Source organism: Pinus tabuliformis, chromosome 1_2 (genome assembly GCF_031772625.1).
Source record: "Pinus tabuliformis cultivar Carrire ecotype Pingquan chromosome 1_2, CPIR1, whole genome shotgun sequence".
In the NCBI taxonomy this organism is placed as follows: Eukaryota; Viridiplantae; Streptophyta; class Pinopsida; order Pinales; family Pinaceae; genus Pinus; species Pinus tabuliformis.
The window spans coordinates 350,591,337-350,616,129 of record NC_142298.1 but is presented as its reverse complement, the minus strand read 5'-3'; the positions used below and the strand labels follow the sequence as shown (position 1 = coordinate 350,616,129).

General features: G+C 38.9%; 1 protein-coding gene across 1 annotated transcript in view; it reads right to left on the bottom strand.

The window, feature by feature from the left end:
- Window positions 1-24,793, bottom strand: part of LOC149205809 (uncharacterized) — a 141,080-nt gene that overhangs the window by 19,518 nt on the left and 96,769 nt on the right. The gene's annotated exons all lie outside the window — the stretch shown is intronic.

Here is a 24,793-nt window from a genome sequence, read left to right as displayed (position 1 = left end):
TTTCCTTCAGGCCTTGGCACAATTTCCCAAACATCGTTCTCAATATAGATTGATATTCTTTAGTCATAGCATCTTTCCAAACTTGTTCTTCAGCTGCTTCTTCGTAGGTGGATGGCTCGAATCCAGTGATCTTGCACATCAAGGTTGTATAACAGGAGTAAATTTTCAGCTTCTTGCTTTCCTTGAAGGTCCCACGAGCTGCAGCATGTCCTTCAACTTCCTTCAATGTTCTTTCAGGCCAGACGGGTCTCTTTCTAGTCTTAGGTACAGTGGATCTTGGAGATTCAACAAGTTCATGATCATCAAATTCTTCATGAGCATCTTGATCCATCGGTTTAGGCTCTTTAGGTTTTAATTCCATGTTCTTTGGAGCCTCCTGAATTTCATCATCAGAGTCCTAGTATGATCCTCTAGACTTCCAAAAAGCAACATACTCATCGAAAATAACATCCCTGCAAGTCTCAATGTAACGTTGCCCTAGAACATAGACCCTAAAGTCCTTTAAATCTTCATTGTAGCTCACAAATTCCCTTCTTCCCAAAAGGCTCCAACTTTGTCCTCTTCTCCTTAGGAACATGAACATAAACAAGACAACCAAATATTCTCAAAGGCTCAACATTGGGTCTCTCACCTGTAAATACTTCTTCAGGAGTCTTGTAATCCAAGACTTGATGTGGGCATCTATTTTGAACATACACAGCAACCTTCGCAGCTTCTCCCCATAGAAACATTGGTAACTCTTGATCATGAAGCATGGCTTTGGTAGCTTCCATAATGGTCCTATTCTTCCTTTCGGTAGTTCCATTTTGTTGAGGATAGTAGGGAACTATCAGCTCCCTCTTAATTCCAGCATCCCTGTAGAAATCAATCAATTCCTTGGATACATATTTGCCACCATTATCAAACCTCAAGGTCTTGATCCTTCTTCCTGTAGCATTTTCAACTTGAGCTTTGAATTCATGAAACTTCTCAAATACTTGATCCTTGGACTTTAGAAGATAAATCCATGTTTTGCGAGAATAATCATCAATGAAAGATACATAATACAAGTTGCCACCCAAAGTCTTGTTAGACATAGGCCCACAAACATCAGAGTGCACAAGATCCAAGATTCCTTTGGATCTACTATCACTGCTAGTACATCTTCCTTTCACATTTATCCTAATGGCACATCCCTTGCAAACTTCAACATGATCAACCTTGATTTTCGGTACACCCTTAACAAAATCTTGCATTCTAGTAAAAGCTTTACACTGAATATGAGTGTACCTTCGAAGCCATAATTCACAAAGATCAGCGGTGTTATGAAGCAAAGCTTGAATTAAATGTCCAAGGAGACGAAATAGGCCTCCAATTCGCACACCAACGACCTTGGCAGATTCAAAAGAGGCATCCTTCTTCCATACTAAGGCTTGTCCATCAACAAAAGCAATTCTATATCCTTTGTCTTCAAGAGATGAGATGGGCAACAAGTTTTTCTTCAAACCAGGAACATATCAAACATTGTTAAGTTTAACATTACTTCCTGAATCCAATTGAAAAGATGATGAGCCAATACCTTTGACTTCATATTTGCCATTGTCTCCAAGCTCCACTCTTTGTGCTATCTTATTTTCAACCAATGCATTGAGATGATCATGATTCCCAGTGATGTGCCTAGAGGCACTAAAGCAACAAAACTTATAGCTTGTTGACTTTAAATGTAAAATACACGAGTATTTGTAATAATAATTTATTAATATATATATATATATATATATAAATGTATATATATATATTGATTGTACAAGGATGATTGAATGTTACAATGAGGGCTTGCATATATACCCAGGCAGGTGCCCCTTGATGACTAGCCATGTCTTTTTAGACATGCCTTTTCATTAAACTAATGACCATTAAAATAGTCACTAATTTGATTATTTATTATTTACATTTATTTTTGTTTATTTTATTTGTTATGAATTATATTCATAACATTGCCCCATTCTTTGCAAAGCGTTGTCCTCAAAGCTTAATTGCTGAAAATTTCTTCACTTTGCTCACGTCAGTTCTGATAAGTGTTCATTTGTCAATCATCTCAGCACATATGACTCGTCAGTAATATTCCCTTGGAATTTGTTTTTTTAATTATATATATATATATATATGTTCTTTTTTTAATATTAAATTATATATAATTTTAATTAATATTACTTCCACTATAACCTATAGTAACGTTAATTTAAATATGATCGAACACCAAAAAAAATCGTGACCGACTAACCTAAGGGTCACGATGGTTTGACCAGGAAAAAAGAAGGACGACAAGGATGGAACTATTGGGACCGAATGACAGGGCACAGTGGAATGACGGGATAGTGGAAAGGTTGCATGGTGAAATGACAGAAGGTTTCAACGAACAGGGATTTGGTAGGTGACGGCGGATGAACGCAATTTTTTTTACCGGTGGACTGTTCATCGGCTGTCAGAACAATGGGCACGAGTCTCCAATGCGTTGACTACGGTCCATGTTAATAAATCTGCAATTGAGATTGTGCCAATATTGGATGAATTTAGTAACAGTCATCCACAGTTTCTTCTGGGCTGTGAATTCTTTTGTCATAATCTGCAACTTGAACTCGGGATTTGGCGAAATTTAGGGAGAAGACTGAGGGATTGGTTTGGCCATCAGGAGAAACCCAATCGTGGCAAGCCCTCCAATCATCCATGAGGCCGATGAGGAGCACTGGTTCGTTGGCCTTCATATATTTATCTCTGAATTCTCGATAACTGATCTACCTTCCATCGACTCGGCGTATCTTCCCGCTTAACTATATTGTCATCCTCTCTGCGTTTTCTCCAAACACATTTACACAAACCAAGTGTTGAAGATCTGACATGACCTTGTGTTCACGTTTTGACTTCTCCTCGTAATTGAACATTGCCAATGCTCGTTTGTCCTCAGCACTGTACACTTGGTTTTCTTTTCTAATACGAATAGCATTCATTCGTTGATGCCTGCTTCCACTCATGACATAGCCAAGGGTCTCAAATTTTTGAATCTCATCGGCAGACAGACCAACTTCTCCTCTTCGAGGGATACGCTTTCCTTGTTGGACGTATTGTGCAATTGCGTCACCTTCTCCTGGCCGAAGTGCTCCTCCATAGCTTATATGGCCCTCTGCTTTTGGCAGAGGAAGTGGCCCCACAAGTGGTTCATTCTCAAGCCCCTCCGCTATTTTTTTCTGAGATTCAATCATCTCTTTGAACCTAAGAGCTTCATTGTCTATTTCAACAAGTTCGACGTCACCTGCTCTCTCTTCATGCTTGCCAGATTCAAGTTCTAAAGAATCATCTGATTTGTATAAAACTTTGCAATTCCCACATACATCTTTTTCACTGCTGACACTCTTCCCTGGTTTGCAGACACAACAATAGACATGATTCTCCTGAGCAACATCTGGGCTCACATTTAAACAGCCATCATGAAACCATTTCTGACAAATGTCACACTGAACCCAGAAATAGTCATTCTCTTTGCATAAAACTCCGCATATACCACACTTTCTATTGTAGTAATTGGCAACTTCCTGACTGGCCCTACTCAAGCTTAATATTTTTTCATACAGTTGGCCTCTTTGCCTGCAGTTAAGACCAAATCTAACTACATCTAGGGATACAAAGCTCATTAACCAAGCATCGAAATGCTCTGCTATGAACTCAATCCATTCTTTGGTTAATCCCTTCAGGGGCTGCTCGTTGTTCAACGTAAAAGGATAAGGGGTTGCTTCATTGGATGGAGGTTGTGGTGGGGACTTAACTTCCCATGTGCCCTTCGGATCCCCATAGAGACAAAAGTATTGTCCATTGTTAACTCCATTTTCCCAGCGTTTCTTACATACTTTTCCCACATTTTTCTCTTCGTCATCACCAATGTCTTCTTCAACATCTTCCTCATGTTATGATATTGTTCATCTTCTTGTTTCTCAAGATAGTCCTCATCCACATCATCTTCATCTGGATCATCATCTTGATATATATCATTCTCATCCACATCAAAACCAGCTTCATCTGGATCCTCATCTTGATCTATATCAGCGTCATTGGAATCATCATCTTGATCATTTTCTGCAACATCTACATCTTCAACATTATGATCATCTACTGCTTCATCTTCTTCACCATCTTGATTGATATCATTTTCATATTCATAATTATCTATTACATCTTTATTTTCATTATCATCATTCTAATCAAAATCTTCTTCTCCTGCTTCACCTTGTTTTGTTTCTTCACTGTCACTATCATCTTCCTTATTATGGATTTTTGCATAACTTTTCTTAAAACATGTTGTAACTCCTACACATGATTTTTCTAATCGCTGAAGTGCTTCCTAAATTTTACTAAACTGCTCAATGAATTCAGGCGAAAACTTATTGGCATTTTCTGTGGCAGATAACGTTCAAGGACTCGCATGGTTATATTGTGCGGTGGATACCGTTCAAAGACTCGCACGGCTCTGATACCACTGAAGCAACAAAAGTTATATCTTGTTGACTTTAAATGTAAAATACACAAGAGTATTTGTAATAATATATATATATATATATATATATATATATATATATATATATATATATTGTACAAGGATGATTGAATGTTACAATGAGAGCCTACATATATACCTAGGCAGGTGCCCCTTGATCACTGGCCATGTCTTTTTAGGCATGCCTTTTCATTAAACTAATGACCATTAAAATAATCACTACTTTAATTATTTATTATTTACATTTATTTTTATTTATTTTATTTGTTATGAATTATATTCATAACAGGCACCACTATCCACCAACCATATTTCATCATGACCTGCAAAAGCAGAATAAAATGAGTATTCTTCACTAGTATCTCTTGGATTCATCAAGGTTAGCAATAGAAGCATGTTGTTTCCTCTTTTGATCTCCATTCCTTTGATAGTCATCCCTTTGATTCCTTTGAGGACAATGATCATGGTAGTGACCATATGCTTGGCAATGATAGCACTGAACATTAGTCAAATCTCTTCTATCTCTTCTATCTTGAGAGGGAGAAGGTCCTCTTCGAGGTGGAGGTTCCCTTCTTGGAGCAGATCTTGGATTTGGTCTTCTTTTATTCCTCTTGAAATGGGTTGCTAAAGTTTCTTCATTTGTATCTTCAATAGGGTCTCTTGAATGAAGTCTTGACTCTTCTTGAGTGCAGGAAGCCCATAGTTATCAAATGAAGGTGCATTCTCCCTTACACTAATGCTACTGCAAAAGGATCCCAAGATCTAGGCAAACCACCCAAAGCCACAACTACCAATTCTTTGTTAGATACTTCTTCACCAATGGTCTTGAGTTGATCTCTTATTTGAGATATCTTTACAAAATAGGAAGCCACTGTATCATTCTTTGTCATCTTGATATTGCGAAGTTGACCCCTAAAGTTTATAGATTGATTGATGTTGTTGATAGTGTACAAACCAATGATGGCATCATACATCCCTTTGGATGTTTGGTGATCAGCAATATAGGGAATTAGATTATCCCTAACAGATTCTATAAGGATGCTTCTTGCCAAGATGTCATCTTCTTGAATTTTTTCTTTCCCTGCTTGATCAGTTGGTTCAATAACTTTACCTGTAACAATGCCCAAAACTTTATGCCTTGCAAGAACTAGATCAATCTTGGCCTTCCATGCCCTGTAATTAGTAGCTCCTTCAAGCTTGTTCTTTGTCTTCATGAAGGAATTCATGATGAAGATAATGAAGATGACCAACCAAAATCAAAAGATGAAGAATCCCAAACTCTTCAAAGGTGCTCTCAATGCTTCTTCAAGGTGATCTCATAGCTCTTTCCCTTCACCAAAGCTTTGATACCATGTTGATTTTCTAGTGCATCCAAGACTAGTGTAGTTTTCAAAATTGATAACTACTTCCAATGATATATTTAGTATTCTTTTTGCATTCCAATCATAAAGCAATTATACATGAAAAACTTCAACCATTCAATTTCATCAATAGAGCAATAGAGATCACAATGAACAGTAAACAAGAGACACAAGAAATTAGGCTTCAAGCCAGGGCAAAACCCACAAGGGCAAAACCCAACCAATCTTTCCTTATGAGAGAGAAATTATGTTCATCAATAGTACATCAGAATATTCTAACAAAAATTACAAATCTGACCTCAACAATATCCAAGTCAAAACCAGTCAACGAGGAGAGAGAAAAGTCAACACTAGTCAAAGATTACAGTCTACAACAGAGGGATGAATTTCGGCCAGAGGTAGCTGATCAAAAGGGCCAAAATTCGGTCTTTAAATGCCTCAGAAATTACAGTCAATGAACCAGTCAAACTTTCGGTCAAAGACTTAGTCAAAGCATGTGGTCAGCTCCAATCAACGAGCCAGAGCATCAATGAAATATCAATCAAACAAAGTCAACTTATCTCTGCAATCTTTGGCCCTCTAAGACAGTCAAAATATCAGTCAAACAGATCCACAATAGCCCAAGTCAACAAAAGTCAAATAGAAAATAAACATTGGTCAACACAGATAAGATTCTCCTTTAGATTCCTTCGCACGTGTGAACTTGCTCTTGCTATTTTAGATCAGATGTGATGTGATGTGTGTCCTGTTGACCATTGGAGTGACCCCTGATAATTATAAGACTCCATGCCCAAGGATGATCCAAAGAACACTTGTACCATCAGATATCATCGGTCAACAGAGTTTTTTAACTCTACTTCTATTTTCTCATCATCTTTCTTGTACCCAGATTCCACACCCTACAGGGAATTGTAATAAGTGATACTAGTAATTATGAGTTTTGAGTATGTAATAGGCCTAGGATGTTGGGACTCGATCAGCAAATGAGTACACCTTGGAGTGTTTTTTTTCTGGTTAATTATCCTTCTTTTTTAGAGACGGATAATTTTCTGGGTTTTTTCACTCACTTTTTACCCCAAAGTCGGGGTGACGGTTTGAAGGTTGAGTCTCTAACACATCTTAGTACCTAGAGTCGATTTTTATTACCATACTAAATCACACAAAAAAAATTGTGGAATTTGGTTAGATCTAGGTTGTCATTTTTTATTTTTTTAGATTTCCCACAGGTCAAAAATTGCAAATAAAATTGTATTTAAATTGTAATAAGTGTAATCTAGAGAAGTTATATGGGGTATGAGTAATCAAAATTACACATCTCATCCTCAAATTTCTCCTATGACACACTTTGAGGGGTTAAAAATGTGTTTTGAACCTTCAAAACCCACTTTTCCTAAGTTTAGTGGGAAATCTGGCAATTAATTAAGCCAAAAAATTAAATAAATGGAGAAAAATAAATATCCACACATGCTAAATGTTGTGGAAATGAGGTGGAAAATTATGGGAGAGTTAAAGTGAAGTCCCAAGGTGATGTGGACTCCAAAATTAAGGAAATGACATGTGCTCAAATAAAATCGAATCTCTGGCATTAAAGGAGAAAGTTGTTTACTTGGAAATTCGAATTTGTGAAGTTAATGCACATTTGGGAGGATTTGGGAGAATATTTGGTGGAGATTTTTGTGGGAAATTGTACCCACATAGGTTACCACCCATATACACTTGTCATTCTATCATAAAATTCGAATTTAGCACATAAGGGAAGATTGATTTTTACACTTGGCATTGGAGCTCCATTTAACAAATTCGAATTTCTCTTTGGTATTGTCACCTCATGCCACTTGTTTAATCACTTCTACATTGGGATTGGCTCCAATGCCATTTGTCATTGTCATTCTTCATTAGGATTTGCTCCCAACTCTCTATATAATAGAGCCATGGGCTCTCATATTGTATCATATTGTTACTATCTATTGTGCTTGCGGAAGCGCTGGTACCTTGTACACTTCCAAAAATATCAATAAAGACTTTGAGGTTTCATTCATGAGATGTTCCTCCTTTGGGAGTGTCATGAATTATTGATCATTGGTATAATTCTTTTTGCTCATGCTTTGATCTAATTTGTTTCCATATGCTCTTGTAGTTTTGTTAATGTAGAGCTATCTTGCATTGACATTTGATTTAGAAGTATGCTCTAGGTATAGAATGCTCTAGTTCGTTTTAAATAAATCTCTAGAGTTTCTTATCATTGTTTATTGCTAAATCCATATGGAACTAATTCTTGATTGAAGTTTTGTCGAGGGAACATCTTGTTGGGATCACAGAATCAAACATGAGGGGAAGTCTTTGGAGAGACCAACCCATTCTTGATACATTCTTAAAGGAGCTTTCGTTCGTTCTTTGAGCCTTCATAGTCTTATCTTACAAAGTGGTTTTGCAGGGGTTTTGGCACATAGCTTGTACACAAGCCGAGCACTTCTAAATTTAAATCTCTTTTAAAAAAAATATTGTACTTCATTTCTTTCATTTGCTATCTAAGAGCTTGAAGATGGCTAAGCAAAGACGAGAGTTTATTCTCACTCTTTAGCTTAGCCTTTTGTAAATTATAATTGTACATATACATTTTATCTTGTTGATTTTTTCACTAATACTTAACTTATTTTGCAGTCATTGTTTGGATTGTTTGCTAACTCTTGTGTGGTAGATTTTGAAGAGCAACCTCCCGCAACATCTAACAAGTGTTTGCAGGACCTTTGGCAAATGTTGGGGGTTCGATTTCCAATGATGTCATGAGCCCTTTTGAGGCTTATTTTGGCCAAGTTGAGTTCACTAGAGGGCTGCCCATTTTCCTCTCTAAGCCGTGGGCATTTGGAGGAAACTCACACCTTGTTTCCCTTACATAAGTTTTGTGAGATCTTGTCACTACTTTCTCAAGAAAGGAGGTCTAGTGTCCAAGTTTCAAGCAATTATTGTGAGGACTCTCCTTGAAGTTTAGTTGAGGACTTTGAAGGACCCTCTTCTCATTGTAATATTAATAAAAGATCTAATTTGCTTGTGGGAGCTTGGGATTTCTCCCATGGTATCCTATCTCCCCATTTAGAGGGAGGCTTGTCTTGGGTGGATTGACATTTGCATGGTTTAAGCTTTCATACTTCATTCACTTAAAGTTTGTTACAATTTCATTTGAGCTTTGCATTCTCTATCTCATTGTTGCTTGAAGCTACAAGCTTACACTTTACTTTGGACAATGCATCCTTTACATGCAAGCATTTTATATTCTTGACAAACTTTGATTTGTTTCCATTTATATTCGGAAATTGTTTCATGAACACTTGAATACATGCTTCAATTTTATGCTACATTGTTATCTTGAATATTGGAGCAGTTTATTGTCATTGTCTATTCCAAAAAGCAAGTATTGTAATGATTTTGAACAAGTGCTTTGTTTTCATGCTTCAAGTCTAATTGCATATTGATGTCTTGGTTTAGCACTTCCTTTCTTTTACATTTCCAAGTTAATTACTAATTTTTGGGTTTTGGCAAGATATGTTTCACATGTTTTGATTTATAAAGTCGATTATCTCAAAAGCATTTTGTATCTTACGTATCTTGTGCTAACAATTCTTATTTACATTTCAGGGTTACTTTGCTTTCTCTTTTGAGAGAATTGCATTTTACTTTGAACAAATATATCATTAAATTGTTGAGCAAATTCCTTATAAGGCACTAGTTTTATGGTTTTTAATCATATTAATGATTGACAATGTTATTTCAAGTTGCTCACTTCATATTTGCTCATAAATCCTTAAAAAAATAATCTATTTAACTCTATCAATTCTCCTAGAAACTCATATCTTTTAACTTGACTTTTCATTAGGGACCATCCCCCTTAGCTAACCTAGGAGATAGCTCAAACGGAGAGAGTCGGGATTAGTGTGACAGCCCCTTCTCTAAGTTCCCTGCCACCAACCACACCTTCTGGGGTTGAAGGCTTTTCTCACTGACTTGTGGGTAGGTGTAGGCGACAGGGTCAACATGTCCAAATGAGGTCTAATGAGTCTCTATTTATATGAGTTTTGGGAGGTGTTTTTTCACACATGTGGGGCCGATTTGATGATCATGAGGCTGACTTGGTCAAACCCAAAAATATGAATTTTCTTCATCACTTGCCAATGACCAATGAAAATGCCGACCATAGCTACCCAAATTTTCAACATGAATCACTCCCAATTTGTAGAGAACACTATTCTCTTGGGAGGAGCTTCAACTATAATAGCAACCAAAGTTGAAAAAGAACTTGAACTTTCACTGGTTTCTCGTGAGGGATGATAAACCACCATAAAAGTAAAGTTTTACGCTGGAATGTAAACCTGTAGAGATCCAAGCCATCTACAGAATTCTACAATTCCATTTCTTGGAAAACTGGACCTCCTTTAAATACTTGGGCATGCCCATTCTGCTGCAAAATTCTTCATCTCAAACTTGGCAAAGTGTCTTAGATAAGATTAATAAAAAGCTTATAAAATAAGGATTGTACTGGTTATGATAGCTCAGTTATGATGGCTCTGATGGGAGTAACGCAGAAAAGGTACAGAGATAAGGAAGCTTTTACAGTAAAGGGGAAGTCTGACAACAAAAAATTCCATTTGATAAATTGCAAGGTTATTAGAGCTCCGTGAAATAGAGGATTGGAGATAAAGGACCCATTGATTATAAATATAGCACTAGGAACCAGGTTGATATGGAGATTAATAACAGCCAAACTTGACTGGTAGAAGAAAATTATTTGGAAGAAATATTTTCAAGGAAGCAAGAGGAGATGCATGGAGAGCAGTGGAAAACCGAAAAGGATCACACATTTGGAGATTAGTAAAACAGTAGCTCCTCTAAGCCAGTCCAAGCTCACTTGGGTGCCATTTAATGGCAAGCAAATTTTAATATGGGAGGACAGCATCATAGAGAAAAAAAGCCCTTTCCCACCGCATAGAAATGCAACCTTTAAACATATGGATGGACAATGAGAACTTTAAAACATTGTATGTCTCAAAGTGGTCAGCAAGCTCAAACACTTGTTGAGATAGAATTTAGGGGACCCCCCTCTGCATCTACACCTTTTGATTACTATTACTACAAAATCTAGCACTTAGTGCAAAGCCTCACTAAGCAATCTAGATTAAGAGCAACATCGGATTAGTCACCATTGTCACCTTAGTAACTACTCCCCTGTTATTTTTGTGGTCAGATGTAATCTCCACAAGGGAGGCTTACCCAACAGATCTCATGGATTAAATAATCCAAGTGCTCCCAATCTAATTAGTTCTACCATTAAATTCACCCAAGGATAAATTTTCAATAATTAAGGTTTCGGGTGAGATACGATGTAACTGCAAGACAACAAGTTCAAAGGAGCCTATGGCTAAAACTAGAGGACTTAGTAACTCCTCGAGAGGCTCAAAGAGGTTCCCAAACACATGCTATGTATAGATTACAATTTGTTGTTAAAATCTAGGGTTTTAATCAGCACAATTGCAGCATGCACATATTTATAACAGCAATGACAAAATAGTTAAAATTTGCAATACACAAGGGAAAAATAAGGGTTATTCAATGAGTAAATTAGGAAATAGGTTGTAGCAATTTTCAATGGCCGAAAATAAATAAAATAGAAAATAAAACCCTAGAAGTCAGCCCTAATTAATTGCTTAAAATGCATAAAAAATAATATTCTTACTTTTCCAATTCAATACGTGCAGAGTCTAACCCTAGGAGTATAATATACAAGTGAAATAGTGCTGAAAAATGCATATTTTGTCATAACCTAACCCTAATTTATCCTAGAAAACATTAAAAAAAATTGGGGGTTTTACATTTGTTATTTTATGGGATTGACACGAGAGTGGACTAATCCCTTTCTTGTTAAGTGAGTAACTTTTGAAGGTCTTCTACATAGGCTTGATGTCTTAGCATGTGGAAGACATTATTTGCCTCTTCTAGGTGGTTGCTTGGTGGAGTGAGTGATTCATGTCTTCTTTCCTAAGTTTAACTTAGGAAAAGTACAATAATTAAAGTAATTATTGTGGACTATTGAGTCATTTTCTAAGGATAAATAATTTATTTATTTAAATGACTTAGAAATAATCTCAACCATTGATCTCCAACATGGTTCTAGAAGGGAGATTGAAGTTAGGGATTTGGACTCAATGAAGATTATAAAGGGAGTCTAGCGAAGAGGTGAAGACACAAGTTGTGTGAGCAAGTCATCATTCAGAGAAAGCGATTTTCTCTAAGTGTGAGTGGCTCTGTGGACTAGGTGCACAATGAAGGAGAAGTGTCAGTGGATTGGGGTGAATCTAGGAGGGTCGAGTAAGAGGATATTGTAGGGCGGAGTTGCCGAAAGAAGATCGATTTTATGGAGGCCAAGTTGCTGGAGGGCCGAGTGCGCATCAGTGCCACGCAAAGAGGACGCAGATCGAGTTGTTGGCTGAGTATTTGGTTTGAGTTCTCCAGGCTGATTTCATCCAGAGGCTAATTTCCTAGAGGTCAAGTTCCTTGGGCTAAATTCACTCTGTGGGAGCCGAGTTATAAATGCGCGGGGAAGGAGAAGTGCGAGTGGATTGGGGTGAATCCCGGAGGGTCGAGTAAGAGGATATTGCAAGGCCGAGTTGTCGGAAGGAGATCGATTTTATCTAGAGGAGGTTAAGTTGTTGGAGGGACGAGTTTTCCCTAGTGCACATCAGTGGCATGCAAAGAGGGCGCAGATCGAGTTGTTGGTTGAGTATTTGGGTCGAGTTCTCTAGGTCGATTTCATCCAGAGGCTAATTTCCTAGAGGTCAAGTTCCTTGGGCCGAATTCACACTGTGGAAGCCAAGTTACAGGTTTCGGGGTTTTGTATTTTTCCTTGTATCTTTGTGGGTCGAAAAAACCTAGATTTTCCAGATAATTAAATGACGGAGAATTGTTGTGGGTGATTTTATTTTGCAATGTGTGATTGATCTCTCTAGTTTATTTCCATTACATATATTTAATTCTAGAAGTTAAAAATACTAGTGATTTTATTTTTTAGTGATTCAATAATTATTTGGGTAAATAAATAAATTATTGGGTATAAATAAAATTTCCATGAGAAAATAAATCTAGCTAGTATTAGAAATTTAACATGGTATCAGACCTATCTAGAACACTGGAAGAGAGATCTGAGATCATGAAGGTTTGTAGCAACGAGTTTTCCTTTTTGTAGCAGCAGGATTATTTCTTAAAATTTTGCAACCGGGTTTTGTGGTCATGGTTGATTTGTTGAGATGGCATCATTGAGAAATTTGAGATAATTTGAGCGAATTACCATGATTTTGAAGAGGAATGGTTTCTAGGATCTAGTAAGCAAAGACGTGCAGGTTCCTTCATATCTGAATCTTGCGATGAAGCATAAGGTCAAAGACATGAAACCAAGCCACACAATTTTGGTTAGTGTGAGGGATTATATAATTATTCACATATCAAGGAAGGACACCAAGTGACAAATGTGGGTAGCTCTGATAGGTCTTTATCGGAGTACAAATGAGAACAGAAAAATGGTGTTGCAGGAGAAGTTAAACAACATTAAAATGAACAAATATGAGACCGTAACATCCTATCTCACAAGGGTCTAGCAGGCTCGTGATGGGCTTGTAGCTACTAGGGAAACTGTGCATGATTCAGAGCTCATTAAAGTTGCTCTGAAGCATGCATAAAGCATTAGTCCACTTTTGTGGATGGGATTATTGCTCGTCAACAACTTCCTAATTGGAGTCGATTATGGGATGACTTCACCCAGAACGAGATCTAAGAAAACTCATTGACTGGAGGACAACGAAAGAGAAGTGAAGAGAAATATGAGCTTACTCTTGCTTGTTAGTTTTTGTAGCATCGAATGGTGTTCTAGTCTCAAACTGAGGTTAAAACACATGAGATCTCCAGAACCCAGAAATTGTTTCTGGAAATTCCACCTAGAGACAGCTCAATTAAATTAATTGATTGATAATTAAAAATTGTTTAAGTCTAACTTAGGGAAATCAATTAATTAATGGGAATTAATTGAGAAAGGTGAGAATTCTCTAGAAACTCACATGGATCGACTTAGAGATGATCTCAGCCATCGATAAGGACTTAATCATGGTCGTTGGTGATCCAACTAGAGATTATAAGAGGAGGTCAATGGGGTTGGAGAAGAACACACGGGAAGAGCGAGTTTCCTTGGCAGATCGATTTTCCAGAGAGCAGCATTCAGCCGGAAGAAATCGAGCCAGAAGGAAGCAGGATCTAGAGGGAGATCAGTAGCAGATTTCTAGAGGAGGATTCCAGATCCGAAAGAGTCAGTTGAGAGGAGGACGAGTTTTCCTCAGGGAGTTGCACAAGGACTGCGCAGGAGGGCTTCAGAGGAGAGTTTGATTCAGCCAGAGGAGTCGATTCAGTTGCTGAGGGCCGGGATAAATTCCAGGAGGCCAAGCAAGTCACTTCCTAGCGCAGAGACAGGCAGAGTTGCAGGATTTAGTGTGTTCCAGAGGCAATGCAAATTAGCCTGCATAGAGGCAGCGCAGACGTTGACGCAGGGGCATTTCGTGTGGCCCAGTTTGGCTAGATTTCAGAGCAGAATTGGTTGTGGTGTTGAGGTATTAGCCTCACAGATATTTTGCCAGTATTTCTCTTAGATTGGATTGCTAGATTAAGTATCCAAAATTGTACTCAAAATTTTTACTGCATAATAATAATAATAAAACCCTCATCTGCTACACTAGTTTTCCCGCATTGGGTTTTTCTGGGAACAACTATCCAAATATAATTGTGTCAAATTTTATTGTGCGCATATTATTTCTTAATTTCTAGTTTATTTTCTACAACGTTTTATTTGTGAAGAAATTGTAATGTGAATTATTCATTATTTTGCCAGTAACAAAATAAATTGAATAATAATTTTATCAGTTAGAAGAATAATTTACAATTGTTGCATTTCAAGTGAATTTTCACATTATGACACATGCAAAAAAGGGTAAAGTGAAGGCCAAGCGGAACCAGGGTAGAGGAGGATCTTCACAGAACGAGAAGGAAAAGGGCACGATCAGAGTCAAGTGCTATGAAGGGCAAGGGAAAAACTGATATAAGAGCTACTACGCAGATGGAGGAGACGGTCGAGAAGTTTGAAAAAAACGTCACCTTAGTAGCTTGCCTTTTTGGAACAATCACGAGAGGTGTCTGGTTCATGGATAGTGGAGCATCTCGCCATATGACGGCATATCGAGAATTCTTCACCAACATAACCAAGGGGCTAGAGATGTACATGTGGAGCTTGGTGATAAAGCCAAGTATGCAGTAGAAGGCACTGGGAGTAGAGTTCCAGATGGACTCAAGTGGAATCATGGAGGTGAACGAGGTGTTATATGTACCGAGTTAGGAGAAAAATGTTCTTTCAGTTTCAGCCATAAAGGACAAAGGACTGGAGGTCAGCTTTGTGAAAATTTTATTACAGTTACTGGTTATTATTCTTCTACCTTTGCAAATTATTTGTCTTTTGTAAATTAATTCACGGCAAATATTGAATAAAAACACAACTGCAATTTCACCAATAATTAATCACAGGAACTGAGAAAATATCCCACACACAAAAATTGGACACTGATATTTTTAGACCAAATAGTCCTTGGAAAAACCCCGAAGGGAAAACCAGTTCTACAGATGAGGGTTTACATTATTTCTTCAACAAATCAAGAATTACATAAACTACTTTCCTTTCAAGGGCAAAGCTCCGGAAAATTATTTTCTCCACTTCCACTAACCAAATCAAACTGGGAAATCAAGAATCTCCCTCAACAAACCAACTTAGCCTTTCCTAGGAAATTCACACTTCCTCTTGCAACTGGCATTGGCTACTGGAAATTCGAATTGTCCTTCCCGACAACTCACACTGCCTCTGGGAAATCAATCTCGTGAATAATATTGCCTCCAACAACTCGATTGACCAACTTGCACTGCCTCCGGGAAAAAAATTTTGACAACTGGCAACTGAAATGAGTCTTCGGCAACTCGCACTGGATAAGCTGTCTATTCCCACTACCTATCTCAGCCTTTCTCCTGCAGAATAATTCTACCTCCTCTCAGAAAAATTGACTCAACGTGACGAATTTCTCCAGAAATTCTCTCCTCAATTTCTACTGTTGAAACTCTGTTGTTGTTGTCTCCCACATTGTCAATACAAATCTGCTTTTTTGAATTATCTCCAAAGGCCCCATCGATCTCCTCTTATAATCTCTTGTTGACGAATCAACGACCATGATCTAACTCCAATCAATGGCTAAGATCATATTGACTAAAAATCACTTTTCTATTAGTCTCTAGATCAAAATTGATTTGTCTCAATTAACCCCAATTAATTAACCCATCTCCCTAAGTTAGACTTAGGAAAATAATTGAACTAGTCAATTAAATCTGATTAAGACATTTCATTTAGAAACCCTTTTCAGGGATTGGATATAATTAATCCACTTGTGCTCCTAGCCTCATAAACACCATCCGAGACTAGAACACATGTCTGAACTACAAAAACTATCACTTTGTCTTAGCGAGGAAGGTGTTCTCCACAACTCCCAACTTATCCCAGAAGAAAATGAACTTTGCTTTTCCCAAGGCTTTTATCAGAATATCTGCAACCTGTTGATCTGTGGAAACATGTTGTAGCCGAACTGATCCACGTTGTACACAATCCCTAACGAAGTGGTATCTGATATCGATGTGCTTCAACTTATCATGAAACACTAGATTCTCAAAGAGCTTGATGCAACTCTAATTATCACAATAGATACTGATCGACTCTAACTTCTGACCAAATAGTGTCACTAGCAACTTCCAAAGCCATATGGCCTCACATGTAGCCATGCTCATTGCTACGTATTCCACTTCTACAGAACTTAGTGCCACGGACTTCTGCTTCATGTTGTACCAAGAGACAACCCCTAATCCAATACTGAAGCAAAACCCTAAAGTGCTTTTTCGGTCCACCGCACTACTTGCCCAATCTGCGTTTGTATACCCCATCAATCAACACCATCACCTCAAGTAAATCTCAATCCATACTCAATTGTACCTCATAGATATCGCAGCACAAGCTTCGTTGTTGTCTAATGCACCCTCTTTGGATCAACCATGAACTGGCTGAGTGTTGACCGCAAAGCAAATGCCTGCCCTTTTGTTGACGAGAAACAGAAGAGAGCCAATAAGTTGTCTATACAAGGTGGGGTCAATATTTGCGTGCTCTAACACAAATATCTTCCTCCAATTGGTAATTATAGTAGTAGACATCGGCCTATAGTCCAACATCCTGAATTTCTTCAAGATCTCCATAGCATATCTCCCTTTCCCAAGGAAGATCTCCCCATTTGCCTGCCATACCTCAAGACCTAGAAAATAATGCATTAGCCCCAAATCCTTCATCTCAAACTCTACTGCCAAGTCCCTCTTGCAATCCTCTATGAGCCTTGGTGAACCTATCAAATGTTGAAAAGTGGTTGTCATTGATGTCAACCCAAGCAACGCCACAAGAAGCCTCACTTTTGTTGAAAAAGATGACATGGAAAATCACGATTTTTGGGGGTCAATATCATATTCATTGGATGATCCTCGTCATGCCAATTCTAACAATATATGGCACGCCTCGTACCTCCTCACGGTTAGAAAGATATGCCTTTCGAAAGGTCAAAGCCCCCTTGTTGTGGTCAATGTCCCCAAAAGGAGATGATGTGGTAGTTTATCATTAGCCAACAAATTATTCAACTCATGAAGCCAAGAGGGACTTTAATTAAAGAATTAAATCAAATATTTTGCGCTAAAATGTTTTGTGGAGGGGTTCAAAATGCAAATTCAAATCAAATCAAAGGAGTAGGTCAGCCTCAATTAAAGGAGTTTTTTTTGGCTCCAACAAATTTGAAATTTAAAATTTAAATCTCCCTCCAAAAGGCCTCCACGACTTGTATAGATACAAGGCATTTTAACCTTCAAAATATATCTCATGTGCTAACCTAGCAAATTTGAATTCAGAGATCATTTGTGGCCCTTGTGAGGAATGTTTGATCTTGAGAGAGGACCAAAATCACTATGGTTGGGGTACTTCTTTTTTATTTGATGACAGTTATTCGTTGGTGAACAAGATCTCTTTCTGAAGGCATTTAGCCTCTCTTCTGAGTCAGATCTTGTATCAATCCTATGCATACTCTTCAGCCCCGTTAGGGCACAAACCCGAGCACAATGAAGGCCTATTTCAATCCAAGTGGCAAAAACAAGTTCGTTGGTCAACATGGCCCTTCTTTGGCAGCAAGTTGTGATAATTGTGAGGCACCATTTGAGGGTTTATTCCATGCATTTTGATTTGGAGACGTCCTGAGATTCTTAGCCCTATGGTAGGGCATACTTTGAGGTTCTTTTGTAGTACAATGTTGTTAAATTTTGATTCTCTCACAGCTCCATGTATGACGTCCCTACTCTTTAACTGTTGAAGATTCGTGCCCTAGTCTGTGGGGTCCTATGGACAAATTTTTGAGGTAAGTTCTGGTTTTCCAAAAGGAGAATAAAAGTTCTAAACAGTGAATCTTTATGTGTACAGGAGCCCGCAGATGTTTGTCTATTTTTTTATCATATTTAGGGTGGTTGGGTGGTGCAAGGCAGGAGAGTAAAGTCTCCTTTAGGTTGTAGCTTGAAAACACTTTAGGGTGACAGGGTGGTGCTAGGGAAAGTTGGTGCTTGCAGGGTATTGGAGCATCCTATCAGTTGTAGCTGATAAAACCAGCGCATTGGAGCGTCCTTCCAGTTGGATCTGGTAAACCAGGGTACAGGAGCATCCTTTCAGGAGTTGGAGCTACCTGATAAACTTGAATACTTTTCTAGAGTACTAGGAAGTTGGGGCTTCCCTTTCAGTTGTAGCCAAAGCACTATTGTACTCACAATATATTACAAAAGCATTTGCTCGTTTTCCTCTCATAAGGGTTTCCACCTACAAATTTGTTGTGTACTGCTCTTGTGATGTGTTGTTGATTTTTGCTCTTTTCTTCATGATCTAAAAATTTAAAATAAACTAATTGTAAGCAAAATACTGATTCACCCCCCTCTCAATATTTCCAACATTAGCAATAGATCATCCACATATAATATGAGAATTGTTGGAAAATCAGAAAGGCAGTAAAGATTTTCTCAATCTTGATAATTACTTGTGATATTACTTATTATTACGATTCTTTATATCTTCTTTCTTTAGTTCATCAAGCAATTACCAAAAGCAGCAGCACATAAAACAATGAGCACAATATGTAAGCACATGTCAGGGCAAAACCCCCCTCAAGGGGAAAACCCAGTCAAAGTAATTCTTCCTTTCAATAGTATTCTTTGAGACTCTTCACCCTAGACCTTGACCAGACCTTCCCTCCACACCAAGTCAACCTCCAGAAGATTGATCTCTTTCCAGCAACTTCGACTATGTAGCAACTTGCAACAGCTAACAGCTTCCGGCAGCAATCCAACTTGAGAGACTTTGTTCTCCCAATCCAAAGCACGAAACAGAGAGAGACCACCACCAAAATTTCAATTTTCCTTGACTCCTTAGACTTCCCCAAACTCACATTCACTTCGGCTTCCCGGCAACAGACTTTCCCAGCTTCCTACTTCACACTTCTGCCCAGCAAACAGGTTTTCGCACTTCTGCCCAGTAGAGATAGAATGAGAAGTGATGCTCCAACTTAATTCGATATGCTTTCTTTTATAGGCTTCTTGTGGGGTAGAATGGGTCCTTAGGCCGACATGGTGTGGAGGTTACATAATTCATATTTGACTCAATACTTAACCTTTTTACATGATTCAAAAGCCCAAGAAGGGTCTCTTTAAATGTACAATAATTCTATAGACTCAGAATAAATCCTAGAAGTCCTCAATGGGGACTTTGACCTAAAACATGGTGACCCAAGCATGAAACCCATGCTTTAATAAGTCACAACAATAATAATAATAAATTATTTTCTTTATTCTTTTGACAAGTACATTACATAATGACTCAAGTACATTATTGAAGACCGAACATAGTTACTTTTTCCAACACTCCCTCTTAACTAGGGAGGTATTCATAATGTACATATACAATGGAAGATCTCAAACTATATGAACCATGAAGAAATTTAGGCACCGCAATGCCATGGACTAGATTCCTAACCAAGGCAATCTATCCAACCAGACACTCAACAATTTAGGCACTGCAATGCCATGCACTAGATTCCTGACCAGGGCAATCTATCTAGGTGGGACTAAGGTGGACTCAAGCTTTCAGCCCCTCTAGGTATCATTAGGCTTACTTACTAACCATCAACCTAAAAATCTAGGTGTGTGTCCAAAATAGAGCTCAATGATCAACACCGCCTTTCCAACTTCTAGACATCAACACAATGTGTTGGTCAGATGTCCTCTGAGGCAACGCTTCACTCACAAAGTCTCAATACCCCTTGATCCAGCAGATCAAGAATGACCAATCCCTCCCAATCAAACTGATTGTTAACCAGCATGCTTTTCTTCGAGAGATTCACCTGTACAAACACAACCCCATTCAATAATATACTTTGCATGTACATAACCAAATACAAACCTTCTGAGTCTTCCAGGCAACAGATATTGCTTCTCAACTTTCCATAGTAGGACTATCAACCGAATCTTTGACAGAAGATTCCTCGATCATACATTTTTCTTCCTACTTCATATGCAGCAACATATTCTTCAGTCAGATCTTGCTTTCCTTCTTTCAGTAGCACTTCAAAATGCATTCTCCAATTTCCTTTTCCTGTTCATGGCCTTCACTCAGACTTACGGTTGTTAGTCCTGGTTTAGTGCATGACACATGAAGCAGAGAACCATATCTGACACTCCCTCTCAACCAAGAAGCACCTCTTTATCCAAACTCCCTCTTAATCTTAGGGAGATCTCTTCTATTCACGCTTCCTTCGGGAGATCAGCGTCTTCTTTTTCGACATAGGAGAATCTTTTCATGGCTTCCAACCATTTCATCAGAGTTATCATCAACCTCATCATGCTTGTCCCATCGAGTATCTTCACCAAGTTGAAGATTGTGTACCAGCACAGCTTGCTTGTCACATCGAGCATCTTCACCAAGTTGAAGACTATGTACCTGCACAACTTAGATAGCAAGTACAACCAAAACTATAGAAGCATGATGTCAGCCATATTGTTAAAATTGGAAACTAGGGCCAAACTACATGTGGGCCATCTTATTTATGGCAGTTGATATTTTTCATGGATCCCTCTCATCGAGAGGTGTAGGATTGATCTAAAGATCATCCAATTCCGATAAGTGTAGGATTGATCTAAAGATCATCCAATTCCGATAAGTATTCATGGAGTTATGAATTTATTTGTGTTATAAGACAATTCGTCAAGGTCTGCTAGCAACCAAATAACCCCCACATGTGCTCAACGTTTTAGTATAAAAGGAGGTGACTTGATAGTCATTTCTACACACACTTCACTCTTGATTTCTCTCCACTTGTTCTGGGTTTTAGTGGAAGAGAAATCTAAGAGAGGAAGCCCTAAACGCAGAAGGTAAGGAGCCCTAGTACAAGCCCTAGACGCAGTCAAGAAGGAGGGCTACTCGCTGCCCTATACGCTGGTCTCTACAAGCCCTAGACGCAGTAGGGAAGGAGCCCTAGCATGAAGCAAACGCAGTCCTAGATGATCTACGCATGACCTAGAGGAGATGCCCTAACTCCTAACGCAGTTATGGAGGAAAGGCCTAAGTGTTGTCCTAAAGGGGTCATGACACTTAGATGCGGTCAAGAAGGGTTAGCTACCCTAGGTAATGAGGGATGTTCAGCAATCCCTTATGCTATCCTAACACTGAAGCCTAGCCGCAACTAAGAACGCCGAGGAGATTATGGGACAGCATGATGTGGAGGAGAACAAGAGGCAACTACAGCAAGCAAGGAAAAGAAGGCAGCGTGGAGCCTTCTAGGATCTGTTTTGAGGGTTGGTTGCTATTGCAAGAAGGCCGAGTGTGTTCAGGGCTAAACGCAGGTCAAAGACAAGTCTGATGGGCAGCAAACGAGGTAAGGGACTCTGTTTTGGAGAGGGTTGTAGGTGACATCAAGAGTTGTGGTAGGTCGCAGGCCACACCACTTCAAAACAAGGACAGCGTGGAAGTGTTTGAGGTTGTACAGTGCCCAAAACAGCGGCACAAGTGGAGAGAAGCCGCATAGGCCGCATTTCATAAGGGCAATTTTGGGCCGAAATTTGAGGATGGTTAGGGATTGTTGTGTGACTTAACCAGTCCCAGAAATTACAACAGTAATAAAGTGACAAACAACAGTGTTTGTATGATGTGTTGGCAGCAAGATACATGGGACAGCAAGGTCACATGGTGCAGCAAAGGAAGATGGGACAGCAAGGTCACATGGTGCAGAAAAGGTAGATAGGACAGCAAGGACATGGTGCTTGCATGGGACAACAAGAAATCATGGTGCAACAATATGAGCATTGATAACATTGTGATAAGGGGCAACATGATGTGAAATGCTACAGCATAATGATGGTAATCATGACAAAGTTGTGTGCAACATTTGCTAATATAGTACAATGATATTAAATACTACAATGAGATGCAGCATGATGGGCACAGTAAGGTACAGGATGAGGTAGCACTAGTAAGTGCAGCAAGACGACAAGGTACAGCAAGATGTTGCAGTACTGGAAGGTGCAGCAGTATGATGTGTGCAACATGGTAATGAGGTCCAGCATAGTGAATATGGGTACGTCATGGTGCAGCACAATGAGGTGGAGCGTGATGACGAGGTGCAGCATAATGATAGGTGATGGAGTCACCTTGGAGAATCAGTTGAAGCAACATGTCTTCAACTGAGTTCAGCTACCTCATGTATCATCTACATAGAGATGATCTATGCTCTTATTTAGATAAGTCAATGTGTTGACTTCTGTTGTATATGTACTATCTCTCTCTCTGTCGAACTATTGAAGAACATATATGAAGAATTGATCAAGGGTTTCCCCACCTTGGGGTTTGTCCCTGGCTAGCACCACATCTTATGTCCTCTCGTCTTGGCTTGTCTTCTGTGATTTATGTTTATGTTCTATGTGCAATTTACTATTACACTGATGTGATTGCTAATCTGGAAAAGATATTGAGCTAACTATGAAAATTGAAATAAATTGCTCTCAGCATAGAACATACCTTAAATTTGCATGGTATCGAAGTTGAGGTGAAGACAAAGCCCAAGCAAGAGTGAAAGAGCAATCACTGAAAATAGTTGGCAAAGGACAATAGGATCAATGGATTCCTCATCCCTCTTCAAATTCACCAAGAGTGAAGTCGAAGCAGAGAATATTATCAGAATGGCGCAGCGGAAGTTTATGATGGCCTACCTAAAGATCACTTCATTGGGAAGTCCGGATCTAAGGGTGGAAAGAAAGCCAGATGGTAGGGACACATCACTTGATGATGATAACAATCATTCCAGGGAAATCTTCAATGATCAAAGGAATGAAAGGTAATGCAGGTCATCAAGGAAAGAGTGGACTCTTCAAGAAAGCAAGGAACCCCAGGTATGATGAATCAAATGTTGTTTCTGATAAGATAAATAAGTTTTACCTTATATTGGCCCTCTCCTTCAAACTCTTTGGGAATCTACCTTATTGATTGTAGTGCTTCAAGGCACTTCATCGAATAGAAGGGTGCTCTCTCTAACTTGGTACAGATGGAAACAATCGTGAGATTATACTTGGAGTCAATGCCACCTATCCCGGAAAGGGTGTAGGGAATGTTACCCCTCAATTGAATGAGGGTAACTCGATTCATTTACAAGAATCTCTTTTATGTACCCGATCGCAAGAAAAACATGGTGTCCATTTCGGCAATGGAAGTCAAAGGTTACAGGGTGGCATTCATCGATGGAAAGGTACGTGTTTGAAAATTGAATACTTTTACTCATGGGTTCAGTTGTAGGATGGTCCATTAAGGATCATGTCAATTGACATATCTCATCTATAGCACTGGAGGTCTACTTATTATGGGGCACTACCTGATGTGAGTCAGATGGTGACAGGGATGCCTAAATTCAAAAGGAGCATGAAAGTACATGTCTAAGATGTACTGAAGGAAAATCTTACAAGGGGACCATTCCCCTCATATAGCAGGTCCAAAGGTTTGGAACAACCCAAGGGGTTTGAGATTCATGATCGAGAATCTCATGTATGCAGGTGGAAGAAAGTCCTCTATGGCTTAACACCCCGGGCGTAGTATGAGAGGATTGATAGCTATTTGATGAAGCTGAGATTCACTAGGAGTGAAGCCAATCCAAACCATTGCTTGAAGGTTGTGGATGATAGACCTCTCATACCGGCACCTTCAGGACAACTTCTTTCTGACAGGTGCAGACCCTCTCATTTGCAAAAGTAAGAGGGAGCTGGATTCCGGATTTAGAATGGTAAATTGCAAGCCCGTGACTACCTCGAGGATCTTAACTTTCAGAAGTTGTGTGGTAGTAATGCCGGACCTGATTTGGGAAATGCCTCTGAGTTTCATAAACTCATTCGCGTTGATGTTCTTGGTGAATTTCCGTTTGGACATATGTACTCCAGTTAGCATCATGAGCTCATATATGGTTGAGCCTCACTGGATTGGTGACAAGAATCTTCTGAGATATCTTTGGGGCACAATCTCTCATGGATTGAGATACATTGCCAGAAATGTGACGTTGCATGATTATTCGAATGTTGACTGGACAGGCAGTGTGGAGGATCGCAAGAGCACTTTTGAGTGCTGATTCTCTTTGGGTTCTGCTTCGATATCCTGGATGAGCAAGAAGCAAAAGTCGGTTGCTATAAGCACCGCTGA